Below are 13,812 nucleotides of genomic sequence, written 5' to 3'. Positions count from 1 at the left end.
GAAGTGACTCATACAAAGAGACAGAGATCCAAGTTCCAATGCTCTTTCCACTTCGCTGTTTTGAAACCACACTCCTCACCGGCAGTCAATCAACAAGCATTCTTAGATCCCAAACTTTCTGCCCAGCGTCCTAGAGGTTACTACGGCTTCCGTAAATACTAAGAGCTCCACCCCTTCACCACGAAGTCTGAAGATGGTTTAGGGTTTGGAGAGCAACCCCTTCATCCACAGAACCGCAGAATATTCGAACTAGAAGAATATTAGGACTATAGTATTCAGTGCGGGAAGGGGCCTTAGAGGTCATTTGGCAGGAGGAAAGTGCAATTCAGAGCGGCAGTGACGTGATCAAAATTATATACAATTATTCTTCTCACCAATGCAATGGTACAGAAGAGTTCCAGGGAACTCATGATAGAAGAGGATCTCCAAATCCAAGAAAAAAAAAAGAAAGAAAGAACTGTGGAGTATAGATGCTGATTGAACCATATTATTTCTTTTGTTTTGGGTGCTGTTGGTTTTTTTTTCTATTTTGAGGTTTTGCATCACTGCTCTGATTTTTTCTCTTGTAACAGGATTAATGCAGAAATAGGATTAATGTTATTATGTGTATATATATGTGTGTGTATATATCTATATCTATATGTATATGTATAGAGATATATAGATATAACCTATATCAGATTACCTGCTGTCTAGGGGAGGGGGGGAGGGAGGGGAGGGAGGGAGAAAAATCTGAAATTGTAAAGCTTTGTATAAACAAAAGTTGAGAACTATCTTTACATGTAACGGAAAAAATAAAATACCTTATACATTAAAAATAAAAAAATAAATATATACAATTAAGTAGCAAAGCCAGACGTCACTCGCACCCAGGTCTTTTGACATACGCCACCAGAGGACCGGGACAAAGCAGAGTCCACTGCAGCACACTCTACGGTAGCGGAGTCCCTGCTTTACCAACGAGGAAAGATGGTCGTGAAATCTCTGAAACCATCAGGGGGCCTTTCCTTACACGGAGGGTGATAACACTGCACCCTTCACGCCCACACCTGTGCTTGAGCTGTAGGGAAACAGCAAGGCCCCTTTCCCCACCCCCTCCCCTCTGCTCTGAAAAGCAGGAGCCAGGGGGCGGGGTCCCCTCGGGTCCTGTGCGCACCCCGGGGCTTGAATCGGGGTCAGCCCCTAGACCGCCCGCCCACCCATCGGGGTTAGCAGTCTCGGGGGAGGGGGTAATGGGGGAGAAGGGAGGGGGGCGCGATACCTCTCGACAGCAGGAACCCACAGCCCCCTCCGTCTCCCCCCGCCCCCTCCTCCCCACTTCCTGCCCAACTTCAAACGTCGAATCCCTAGCGCAGCACCGAAATTGTAAACACCCCGCTCGGGCGCGGAGGAGGGGTCGAGATTGAAGCGGTTTGGGGCAGGTATGGAGCGATCTCTTTCTCCATTCCCGACTTCCAGCCCTGTGTCAATGACGGGCCTACCCCAAGGACACAATCCTGGAGCCGGAGCGTCCATGGCCGGAGCAAGAGGGTGCGAAGAGTCGACTTCGGGACTCACCTGTTAGGTAGGCAGCTGAGCTGTCGGATGGAACAGGACTGGGGGGGGGGGGGCTCCAATCTAGTTCGTGCTGGTTTTCAGCCACGGACTGGGGTCAAGCGTCGATCCCCTGAGAGTACACAGGGCTGGCTGATTCTAGTCTAGTGTCCTAAGGGGAAAAAAAAGGCGTCTTTGGGGAGAAAAACAAACATCCCGGTTTAAGGGGGTTGGGGAGGGTTCTGAAGTCTGGGATCTATGGAATCTAAGGAAGGACTCCAGAGTGGCTCCCTGCTGGGGTCCGAGGATTCGTAAGGGAAGCTGATTTTCCCTCTGGTACCCCAAACCTCACTTTACCTCAGTCATTTTCTTTATTATTTAAACAAGGGTATTATTGATATCAAATGTCCCTTGGAGCTCTAAATTCTATTACTTTTCTGTCTCATAGATAGGGTGCCCATTCACCCTCTCCCAGACAAAGGGTCAGAGTGTCTGAACTGGTACTATGTATTCAAAGCTATGTATTCCAGTTCATACATACATACATACATATATACTTGAATGTGTGTATATCTTTTTGTATACATACATAGGGCCTGCAAGGCACTGTGCTAGGCACTAAGAATACAGAGAGGAGAAGTAAATAAACTCTGGCTACAAGGGTTTGTTTACAGTACTGACCTGCTGCCATCCCCAGACTTGTAGAGCTTGCTTGCGTCATTCGAAAAATGCCTATGCATCAGGGAAACTCTTAATAACTAATTTAGTTAGAAAGTCACTAGGGTGGCTTCTGTCTGGTCACAATTCTGCCCTTTCCATTGCCCAGAGGTAGACTCCCTTGTGCCTGGCTGGATATCACCTTCTCCTTTGGTACCTTGATCCCTCCCTCCTCAGAATTCTTACAACACTTTACCTGAAACCTTCCTTTGCAGTTATCAGTTTCTCTTGTATCCTAGTTAGTTGGGTATGTCTTTCACTGCTATTATATTTTAAGTCCTTCATGAGCAGGTGCTGTTCTTTATCTATTTTTTTAATATTAGTGCCTTGCATGTGATAGCTTAATAAATATTTGAGTTTAATTGAATTGACTCAACAGTCCCTGGCATCTACTCAATGAGCAAGTGATGTTCCCTCCTTTTTACTCCACAAAGTGTTTGAGGATGTCAGTGAAAGACAAGAACTGAAGAAAAAAGTTATGTCTACTTATTTTGGAAAAGGACAAAGAAAAACAGAGGAGGGAAGGTTTATCCCTCAGCTGTTGGACAAGGGGCTGCAACCACAGTGCTAGAGATCTCTCCCCACTCATCCTAGTGACTGCCTCTCTTCCAGGAACCAGCCCTAGACTTTTTTTTTTTAGTGAGGCAACTGGGGTTAAGTGACTTGCCCAGGCTCACACAGCTAGTAAGTGTTAAGTGTCTGAGGTCAGATTTGAACTCAGGTACTCCTGACTCCAGGGCCGTTGCTCTCTATCCACTGCGCCACCTAGCTGCCCCCAGACCTAGACTTTTATTGAGGTTCAGGACTCTGGGGAGACAGACTACATGGTAGTCCTACCCCTCAGGGATCAGATTCTTTTCTCTGGGGTCCCAGAACTGCCCATTCCCCCAAATCTTGGGCCAGCTAGTTGTGTTTAAAGAGCCTGCTCTGGGTAAGAGAAATAGAGGTTGTGTCTCTGAGGTCTCTAGCCAGAGAGCCTAGGTTTGCAGAGGAACACCCGTGTCTGAACCTGCCTCTGCCACTTAACAGCTCTGTGACCTCAGGTAATTCACTCTGCCTTTGTGGCCCTTAGTTTCTTCATCTGTAAGGTGATAAGGTTTTCCAGCTCCAAATCCCATACCCGAGTGTTCTCTCTCCTGGACAAAACCATCAGTGACATCCTAGTGTCCGTGCAGATGCTTTGTCTTTTTTCAACATCCAGAAAATGCTAGGGTCTGAGATAACTAAGCAATTCAGATGCCAAATTCAGAGCCCTGTGCCCTTAACCCACTGACAATTCTGAACAAACCTGGACCCTAACCTGTTGTTCAGACTAAACCTTCCTTATGGGTCCTCTTCTTGCTTCTTGCTATTTCTTTCCTTCACTCCTCACCCAAGGAACCCTCATTTGGTTAGGCCGGATTGAGTATGGGCCAGTGCTTATGAAGTGAGCAATTCAACAAGCATTTGCTTATGTTGAGGACTCAGCTTACTCTCTAGCTTAGCACGTGATTGGCACATAGTGAGACTTAAAAAATGTTTTATTCCTCTGCCCAGCATAAAAATATAGGTAACATTTATATGGCACTTTAAGGTTTACAAAGCATTTTACAGACATTTATCTCATTTTATCCATACAGCAACCGTGGGAGATAGATGATATTGTTTGTTTGTTTTTTTTTTTAGTGAGGCAATTGGGGTTAAGTGACTTGCCCAGGGTCACACAGCTAGTAAGTGTTAAGTGTCTGAGGCTGGATTTGAACTCAGGTATTCCTGACTCCAGGGCCAGTGCTCTATCCACTGTGCCACCTAGCTTCCCAAGATGATATTGTTATCCCCATTTTGGAAATAAGGGAACTGAATGCAAAGAAGTGATTTGCTCAGGGTCACAAAACCAGTAAGTTTCTGAGGTTGGATTTGAACTCAGAACTTTCTGACTCCAAACCCAGAACTCTAGCCACTGTGCCATCTTGCTTCCTAATAGGAGAGTTATGATAACTTCAAGGAGAAATGGAACATCAGTACATTAGAGGAGCACAGCAGTGCTGGATGAGGAGCATAGCACAGGGCTGGATGAGGAGCACAGCACAGGGTTGGTTGAGGAGCACAGCACAGGGTTGGATGAGGAGCACGGCAGGGCTGGATGAGGTCTGAGGAGGACGGAGAAAAGCCTTTCCTGATCTCTAGTCTGGACAGATCAGAAAAGGCTTCAGGAGGAGGTAGCATTTAGGCTAGGTCTCAGAGTTGGAAGAGGATTTCACCAGGAGTTGGGGGAAGGGCAGCATCAGCCAGAGCACCAGGCAGGACCATGCATATGTATGGAGAACAAGTAGTCACTTTGAATAATTTGAGGAGATGAGTGAAATAAGGCTGGAAAGATAGAGTGGAGCCATATTGTAGAGAACTTTGATTCTTAGTCTAAAGAGTCTGGACTTTATTTGGGAGAGGGAAGGGAAAGGAATAAGCATTTACATAGCACCTACTATGTGCTAGGCACTATGCTAAGCACTTTACAAATATTTTCTCGTGTGATCCTCACAACAACCCTGTGTGGGAGGTGCCATTCCTAACCCCATTTTGCAACGAGGAAACTGAGGCAAATAAGTTAAGTGACTTGCCTAGAGTCACCCAACTAGTAAGTATTTGAGGCTAGATTTTTTTTTTTTTAGTGAGGCAATTGGGGTTAAGTGACTTGCCCAGGGTCACACAGCTAGTAAGTGTTAAGTGTCTGAGGCCAGATTTGAACTCAGGTACTCCTGACTCCAGGGCCAGTGTTCTATCCACTGCCCCATCTAGCTGCCCTGAGGCTAGATTTTAATGTAAGTCTTCCTGACTCTAAGCACAGCATTTTCCCCACTGTTAGGTAGTAGGGAGCCATTGTAGGATTTTGAGTTGAGGTATGACATGATGGGATCTGAGCATGGGGAAGACTGAACTGGCTCAGTGTGAAGTATGGATTTGATGAACTAGGGGTAAGGCTGGAGGTAGCAAGACCAGCACACCAGTTCCCAAGAAGTTCCCAAAATTCTTTCTTCTGTATTATAAAGGAGGGTTTAGGAGCAGAGATCAGCCCTGGGAAGGATCAGTGGTGGATCAGCCCCATCTCTGTCATTCATTTCCTATGAGGAGTTCTAAAGGCTTTGAGAATAGATCCTAGAAACTGGATATCACTGGTGTGAAATCTTTCTTAATATTAATTTCCTAATAATACTTTGCAAATGTGCTTCCCCAAATGTATCCCACTCACCAGGATGAGAGAAAGGGGCAGCCCTTCCATGAGGTATTGAAGGAGAGAATCTTCTGAACAGGGTGTTTAAGAAACTAGAAAGCATTGAGTTGGGAAGGCAATCGCACCCCCTTTTCTGTCGATCTTCAAGAACATCCAAGACATGCCCTGTTCTACCTAGCCCCTTTAATTTACTTTAGACTGGAAGAGGAAAGGTTCCCTTTGGTGGTTGTAATGAGAAATAAGATAAGGAAGATTATTCAGAAGTTTGATCTCCAAGTGTCAGACCTAAGAGCCAGGTGAGGGGCAAAAGAAATTGAAAGAATTCTCTCTGGTTGATCTTCCTGCTTCCCAGATAGCCAACCAAACGTGTGTTCCATTACTTCTCTGGAAATCTGAAACACTTAGGGCAGAACAGCTTCCATCGATCAGTCAGGCTAGGAAAATGCTCATGATGCCAGACTTCTAAGGAAGAATTTCCATGAACTCAAGCCACAGTACTTTCCACAAGCCTGGTTTCTCTCTGAGGTTGTCCTGCTTCAGAAACAAGCCTTAGAGTGTTCTCTACTTTGTGTGTCTGGTGTCTGTGTATATTCAGAGGTGGAAGGGGTAAATTTGGCTGGGTAGCTTGATGTAATAAGTAAAGCATGAGACTCAGAATCAAGAAGACTTGGATCCAAATCCTGTTTTGGACACCCACTAGTCATATGACCCTGGGCAAGCCACTTAACCTCTGTTTGCCTTGGTTCCCTCATCTTTAAAATGAAGACGCCAGACTGGATGACCTCAAAGGTCCCTTCAGGCTCTAAAACTGTGATCCTGTGGTTTGCAGCAAAAAGGCAAAGATGAGGCTTGGCCCAACCTTTGATACTAGTAACTCATAGAACATTAATCACAGATTGGTAGATTTCAGAGTTCAACCCATTTCTGATTCCTCACTGATTGGGGCAAACAAGCAAGGAGTCAGTCAGTGTGAGGGTTTTGGAGGGATGGCACACAAAGAGAGCTGCGGTTCTCTCCCTTCCCTTCCCTTCCCCTTCAGAGAATCAGAATCTGAGAACTGAAAACAGCTACAAGGACCTCTAGTCTGATCTGTCCCTGGCTGAGATTCCCTTCCACAACATTCTCAGAAAGTGGTCGTTCACCCCCACCCCCACTCCCGACACCCTGCTCCCAAGCTTCAAGTGACAGACAGGGAGTCCATCCCTTCCCAAGGCAGCCTCTTCTACTTTTAGACAGGTCTCATCGCTAGAGTATTTTCCCTTACATGGACACAAAGTCTGCCTCTTTGCAACTTCTACTCATTGTTCCAAGGTCTGCCCTTCAGAGGCTAAGCAAAAGAAGTCTAAATGTTTTTCTACAGAACAGTCCAAAGGCTTGAAGATGGTTTTTGGATACCTGTTGACTCTTCTCTTCCTGCGGGCTAAACATCTCGAATTCCTTCTGCTCATCCTCCTTTGGCTCAGTCTTAACCCCCTTCTCATCCTAGTTACCCCTCAGCATTCCCTCCTAATCAGTGATGCCCAAAACTGAATGTGGTCTTTCAGACAAAGGACCCAACTCCCAGTTCCTCTGAGAGGACCCTGCCTCTCCCCCTTCAAGCTGGCCTTCGCGGCTGCTGTATCTCATTGTGACTCATATTAAGGTTACAGTACACCAAAACTCTTCCCCAAGGACTTTATCGTCTAGCCAAGCCTCCCCCAAGTTGGCCTCAGGAAGTTGCTTTGCAATGCAATTTGTAGGATTTTACATTTATCTCTATTATCCCTTTACCCTATTACTTGAGTGCCTCTAACTCTCAACTGGCTTGCTGATCTCTAGTTCCTGAGCTCCAGAGGGGCAGGGAGGTAGATTTCAGCTCTCTGCCTACACACTACAGTGGGGACTAAGTTGTACCCTTAAGAAACCGCACAACGGAAGCTTGGGGTGGGGTAGGGGTTAGGGGAGGGTGCTGGGGGAGTGCCAAATTTCCTTTTCCCAGCTGAGTAGCACATGTGTTTACCTCACCCACAGAGATATTTAAAATTTAAACCCTGTGGGTTTCAGGCAGGAACTGAAGCAACCTGTCATAGGGCGGGGCTTTGGATCTAACCCCAGGAAATTAGAAATAGGTATTTATCTGTATCAAATGGAAATGGTGCCTAATACCTGTGCAAGGGCTTGGACTTCCAACACTTCCTCTTCATCCCTCTTTCATGCCCTTCTTTCTAGCCTTCCTGCCTGCCTCAGTGATCCCCAGCCCCCACCATCCCAATCCTTTGAGGTATGTGAAGAATAGGCAAACACATGACTATCAAATCAAACAATCAGATTCCCAGAAGCAGATCCCCTTTTGACTAGAGGGAGAGGGAGAGCTTCACTTGCAACTAGGAAGTGTTTGAGGCTAGATTTGAACTCAGATCTTCCTGACTCCAGGACCAGCACTCCATCAATTGTACCCCATAGCTGCCTCAAGGGAAAACTGAGAAGGAGCCTGAATGTTTCAAAGACTATTTAAAAAAAAGATGGAATGCTAAGGTGGCACAGTGGGCCTATAGGCCCTTGAGTCAGGAGACCTGAGTTCAAATTTTACTTCAGGCACTAGCTATGGTACCCTGGGCAAGTCATTTGACCCTGATTGCCTCAACAAAACAAGCAACAACAACAAAAAAATGCAATGCTAAGGCAGGACTACACATGCATAGAGGTTATTGATCATATGAGGATTGAACAAAGGAAAATGGGTCACAGCAGGGACAGTTTATGTTGGAAGGAAAAACTAACTGAAATTGGGGCTAAATCCTTTACTGAAGAGGTATTAAATACATAACGTATAACATTCCCCAGTGTCCTTGGGATCCAGATTAAAATATAATTGGAAAACATTTAACAAAACAAATAAAAATATAATAAAACATAGATAATGTTAATATGTGATATTCTAAGTTAAAGCGCACCTTCAGGAATCCTTATGTAAGGTTTAGTGGCCCTGGTCTACTTGAGTTTGACACCAGTGCTTTACTTGCTGAAGGAAATGAGTATGTTATTCATGAAGAAGAGAAAACTTAGGGGTGACAGCACCTCAAGGGTGGTCAGCATACGAATAATGGCTTTCAGGGGGCGGCTAGGTGGTGCAGTGGATAAAGCACCGACCCTGGATTCAGGAGTACCTGAGTTCAAATCCGGCCTCAGACACTTGACACTTACTAGCTGTGTGACCCTGGGCAAGTCACTTAACCCCCATTGCCCCGCAAAAAAAAAAAAAAAAAAGAATAATGGCTTCCACTAATATAATACTTTATAGATTTAGAAGCAGCTTGAAGGGAGGAAGATCTGGGTTTAAATCCTGCCTCCAGCACATATGGGCTGTGTGGCCCAGGACAAATCACTTAACCCTTCAGTACTCTAGGCAATTCTGTTGCAAAGATGGTGCTGACCTTCTCTGGGAGAGAGACTTCACCTGTGAGTTCCTTTAGGCAAATGAAATCACAAGATCAGGCTTTAACCAATTCTAGTTTACAAAGCATTCTTCACAACACTCCTGTGAAGTCAAGTCGGTAGTATAAGTATTATTCCCATTCTCTGGATGAGAAAAATGGGCCTCTAAGAAGTTAAGTGACTTACCCAAGGCTATATGTAGGGCACAGATCTTCCAACTTCAAGTGGGACAAGCTGTGATCAGGTTTATTCTGTTACTCCAGACGACAGGACTAGACATGAGAGAAAGGAGAAGAGATGCAACAATTCAAATTTTGGCTCTACATATAGAAAGATCCTTGAAGTAGTGATCTCCTTGTTATAGTATGTATTCAAGAAGAGTTGTGAATGGCCGCTTGTCAACGTTAAGGAGTAGCTGGGAGGTGCAGTGGATAGATTGATGGGCCCCGGACTCAGGAAGACCGGAGTTCAAGTCTGGCCTCAGACACTTACTAGCTGTGTGACCCTGGGCAGGTCACTGAACCCTGTTTGCCTCAGTTTTCTCATCTGTAAAATGAGCTGGGGAAGGAAATGGCTAACCTCACCAATATCTTTACCAATAAAACCCCAAAAGGGGTCATGAAGAGTGGGACACAACTGCAAAACAACAAAACAAATCTTGGCAAAGTAATGTCTACACTCTGAGGAACAGTTTGCTTTTCTATAAAATGATGGGGTTGAATCTTTCCTAAAGTACTGTTGCTAGGGAGGTGGGGAATAGGGGACATGGAAGGAGACTTTGGACATAAGAGTTGGGGAGGGAAGGCATGAGGAGAGCTTGGAAGTACCTCCTCAAGCCACTAGGTGGGGGTGTTGGACAGCGTCTAGCCCAAGAGGCTGTCCAGATGGGGAAATGTCAGCGCCATGAATCCCCAGTCTTTCTGGACCTTCAGCAATCCCCCTTCACTTCTCCTGAGCTGTGGGATGTTGTTACTCGGGTTCTCTCACACTTGCTAATGACTCCCTCTGGCTTTCCAGACAACAGACCCTAACCTGGGCCCCAAAACATCAGTGCTCTGGTGTCTGCAGACTGAGTCTCCTTCTCAAAGGCTGTTTGGCTGGAAACATCTGATCCCCTTTCAAGGCCCCCATCACCCCCCCCAACCCCCCCTTACACATACACACTCCAGCTTCTGTTCCTGGCGTGTTCTGAGCTGGGGGGGTGGGGGGGGTGGAGGGAGAGTAGAGAGCGGGGGAGGCAGGAGTGGCTCAGGCAGAGACAGAATCCTTTTTCCAGGGCAGAGAGCAAGACTTTTTGCTAACCAGTCTTCCCAGCAGCTCATTGGGAAGCATCACAAGACCCTCCTTAGAACCAAGACTCACAAAGCAGGGCAGAGAGCCTGGGCCAAGCTGACTCCCACGCTAAGGAGGCCATTGCCTAAATAAATCCAAAAATCCTTCAACCCTCAAATGTCTAAGCCAGAAGGGACCTTAGAGACCATTTTAGACCAGGCCTTTCATTTTGCAGAGGGAGGCCCAGAGAGGGGAAAAATTTGCCCAAGGGCACACAGCCAACCAGTGGCAGAGCCTGCACTAAAACAAATAACAAACATTTATTAAGCACCTACTATGTAGAAAGCATGTGCAGAGCCTGGGGGATAAATTTAGATAAAACAAGATCCCTGTTCTCAGGCACCAGAACTGGAGTCGAGGAAAAGACAAGACATATAAGCATAACTAGCTATAATACACATGGAGGGAGGTGGGGGAAGGTGTGCAGTAGCATGTCTAGTAGATAGAACACTGCATCTGGAGTGAGGAAGTTGTTCCACGGTGTCAGTTGTGTCCAAAGAGGATAGAGTGCCCAGCCTGGAGTCAGGAAGTCTCATCTTCCTGAGTTCAAATCTGACCTCAGACACTTACTGGCTGTGTGACCCTGGGCAAGTCACTTCACCCTGTTTGCCTCCGTTTCCTCATCTATAAAATGAGCTGGAGAAGGAAATCCAAACTACTCCAGTATCTTTGCCACAAACAAACAAACAAACAAACAATAAAACACCAAATGGGGTCAAGAGTCAGAGAAAGACCTGAGTTCAAATATTGCCTCAGATACTTCCTACCTGTGTGACCCTGGAAAGGTCACTTGACCTCTGCCAGCCTCAGTTTCCTTACCTGTTAATTGAAGAGGTTGGACTGAAAGGCTTCTAAGACCTAAATTTCTAAGTCTATCCTATTCTGAGGCCTAGACCTTTGATTTAATTGGTGTAGGGAAATCCCAGTGAAGAAACTTCTACAAACAATTCATCTTGCAATTGCCCTGAAATTTATAGGCTTAGAGAGTTGCCTGGAGACATCGAGGGGTTCAGGGACTTGAACTCACCAGTATTGGATAAATGCATTAGAAAGTTGCAAAACATTATCATCAGGGAAGGCTTCCCAGAGGAGTTTTCCTGGCTTCTTATTATACTCTCTTTAGAGCTGGCCCTGGAACTTGAGTCTTCTAAGAGTCCAATGTTTGGGGTTGGTTTTTTTCCTTCTTTTGCCCACATTGTGATGTGATGGGGATCTGCTAAATTCCTTCTCCAGTGCCTCATTATGGTGTGGAGATGACCCTGGAATTCTCTAAGGCTATGCCAATATAGTGAAGACTGGAAAAGACTTGGAGGGCCCAGTGACTGATTGCATATATCTGTCATCCGAGGATCAGCCTAGCCTTTCCAGTCAATAGGAAACAGATTAGGAAACTGAGGCAAACAGGGTAAAATGATTTGCCTAGATTCACACAGGTAGGAAGTGTCTGAGACTGGATTGGAACTCTGAGAGATGAATCTTCTTGACTACAGGCCCAGAACTGTATCTGCTGCACCACCTGGCTGCCCCCAGCCTAGCTAGATCCCATAAACAATTCATGAAGAACCGACTGCTAAGGCAACGAGGGATTGTGATGGGCTTTGGCCAAGTCTGCCCATGAATCTTGACTCCCTCCCTCCACCTTCCATGGCTGTGAGTGTTAGCTTCAACCCATCAACACCTTCCCATCCTGAGCAATGAAGATCCTCACATAAACTGTCCATAGGGAGGTTCACCCAATACAGTCTTTCTTCTAGGATCGATCTTTTAACACTATTGGAATCAAATGAGAGACTATTTGTAAAGGCTTACTTAGCACATAGTAGGCGCTTAAATGCTTGCTCCTTTTCTCTTACATGGATACCATGTAAGTTGTCATTATCTTTCACTTTGGCCACATAACTGAATCAACTTCTTTTGTCCCCAGTGACCCATTGAAGTAGTAATAATGATGATGATTTTTTAATTTTCAAGGGACCCAGCGCTGTGGTTTTATTGAATATACCTGGAGCAGAAACTCCCTCTATTTCCCATCAACCAGCCTATAACTTAGAGTCTTAGGACTGGGCTTCTTAACCTTTTTTCTGTCATGGAGAATTTAAATGATTTGCTCATGATCACATAACAAGTAAGCATCTGGGACAGGACTTGAACCCAGGCCTTCCTGACTCTACATCACAAGTTCTTCATCTGGGGTCCATGAACTTATTTTTTAAAAATTTTTATTTTTTGGTGGGGCAGTGGGGGTTAAGTGACTTGCCCAGGGTCACATAGCTAATAAGTGTCAAGTGTCTGAGGCCGGATTTGAACTCAGATCCTCCTGAATCCAGGGCCGGTGCTTTATCCACTGTGCCACCTAGCTGCCCCCCATGAACTTATTTATTTATTTATTTTTTCGGGGCTACGGGTCACACAGCTAGTAAGTGTCAAGTGTCCGAGGCCGGATTTGAACTCAGATACTCCTGAATCCAGGGCCGGTGCTTTATCCACTGTGCCACCTAGCCGCCCCCCCCCCCCATGAACTTATTTTTAAAAATACTTTTATCCTGGAGGGTCTTACGTGAGCTGATGATGAGTGAGATGAGCAGAACCAGAAGAACATTGTACACAGTATCATCAACATTGAGTGTTGACCTACTGTGATGGACTATATTCTTCTCACCAATGCAATGGTACAGAAGAGTTCTAGGGAACTCATGATAGAAGAGGATCTCCAAATCCAAGAAAAAAAAAGAAAGAAAGAACTGTGGAGTATAGATGCTGATTGAACCATATTATTTCTTTTGTTTTGGGTGCTGTTGTTTTTTTTTTCCATTTTGAGGTTTTGCATCACTGCTCTGATTTTTTCTCTTGTAACAGGATTAATGCAGAAATAGAATTAATGTTATTATGTGTATATATATATATATGTGTGTGTGTATATATCTATATCTATATGTATATGTATAGAGATATATAGACATAACCTATATCAGATTACCTGCTGTCTAGGGGAGGGGGGAGGGAGGGGAGGGAGGGAGAAAAATCTGAAATTGTAAAGCTTGTATAAACAAAAGTTGAGAACTATCTTTACATGTAATGGAAAAAATAAAATACCTTATACATTAAAAAAATACTTTTATAACTATATTTCAAAAGATTTGATTTTCCTTGTAATCGTATGTGTTTTATTTTATCTGTTTAAGTTAAGTCAATAAGCCTTTATTAAGCCAGATTCTGTACTAAGTTCATGGGGTACAATGAAAGGCAAAAGCAATTTCCAAGGGCAGCTAGGTGGCACAGTGGATAAAGCACCAGCCCTGGATTCAGGAGGACCTGAGTTCAAATCCGGCCTCAGACACTTGACACTTACTAACTGTGTGACCCTGGGCAAGTCACTTAACCCTCATTGCCCCGCTCCCCCCCCCCCCAAAAAAAGCAATTCCCCCCCCCTCAAGGAACTGGAGGTCTAATAGGAGAGACCACATGCCATTGGAGTTGTCTCAGAAGGAAGGCACTGGCATTAAAAAGGATCAGGAGATGATATGGTTAGACCTGCAATTTGGGAAGATCCTTTTGGTGTCTGAGTGGAGGATCGGCTCTGGAGTGGGCAGAGACTTGTGGCAGGGAGA

The 13,812-nt window shown here is 45.2% G+C and overlaps 1 protein-coding gene across 2 annotated transcripts in view; it reads left to right on the top strand.

Moving 5' to 3' along the window:
* Window positions 1-1,362: 1,362 nt before the first annotated feature.
* CCND3 (cyclin D3) overlaps window positions 1,363-13,812 on the top strand; it is a 126,573-nt gene continuing 114,123 nt past the window's right edge. For both annotated transcript variants that reach the window (XM_044005243.1, XM_044005241.1), the window contains exon 1: window positions 1,363-1,564. The gene's annotated coding sequence lies outside the window, so the exon portion shown is untranslated. The remainder of the gene's footprint in view (window positions 1,565-13,812) is intronic.

The sequence above is a fragment of the Dromiciops gliroides genome, chromosome 4 (assembly GCF_019393635.1).
Source record: "Dromiciops gliroides isolate mDroGli1 chromosome 4, mDroGli1.pri, whole genome shotgun sequence".
In the NCBI taxonomy this organism is placed as follows: domain Eukaryota; kingdom Metazoa; phylum Chordata; class Mammalia; order Microbiotheria; family Microbiotheriidae; genus Dromiciops; species Dromiciops gliroides.
The sequence above is the reverse complement of the archived record's forward strand: the minus strand, read 5'-3'. Positions and strand labels throughout refer to the sequence as shown.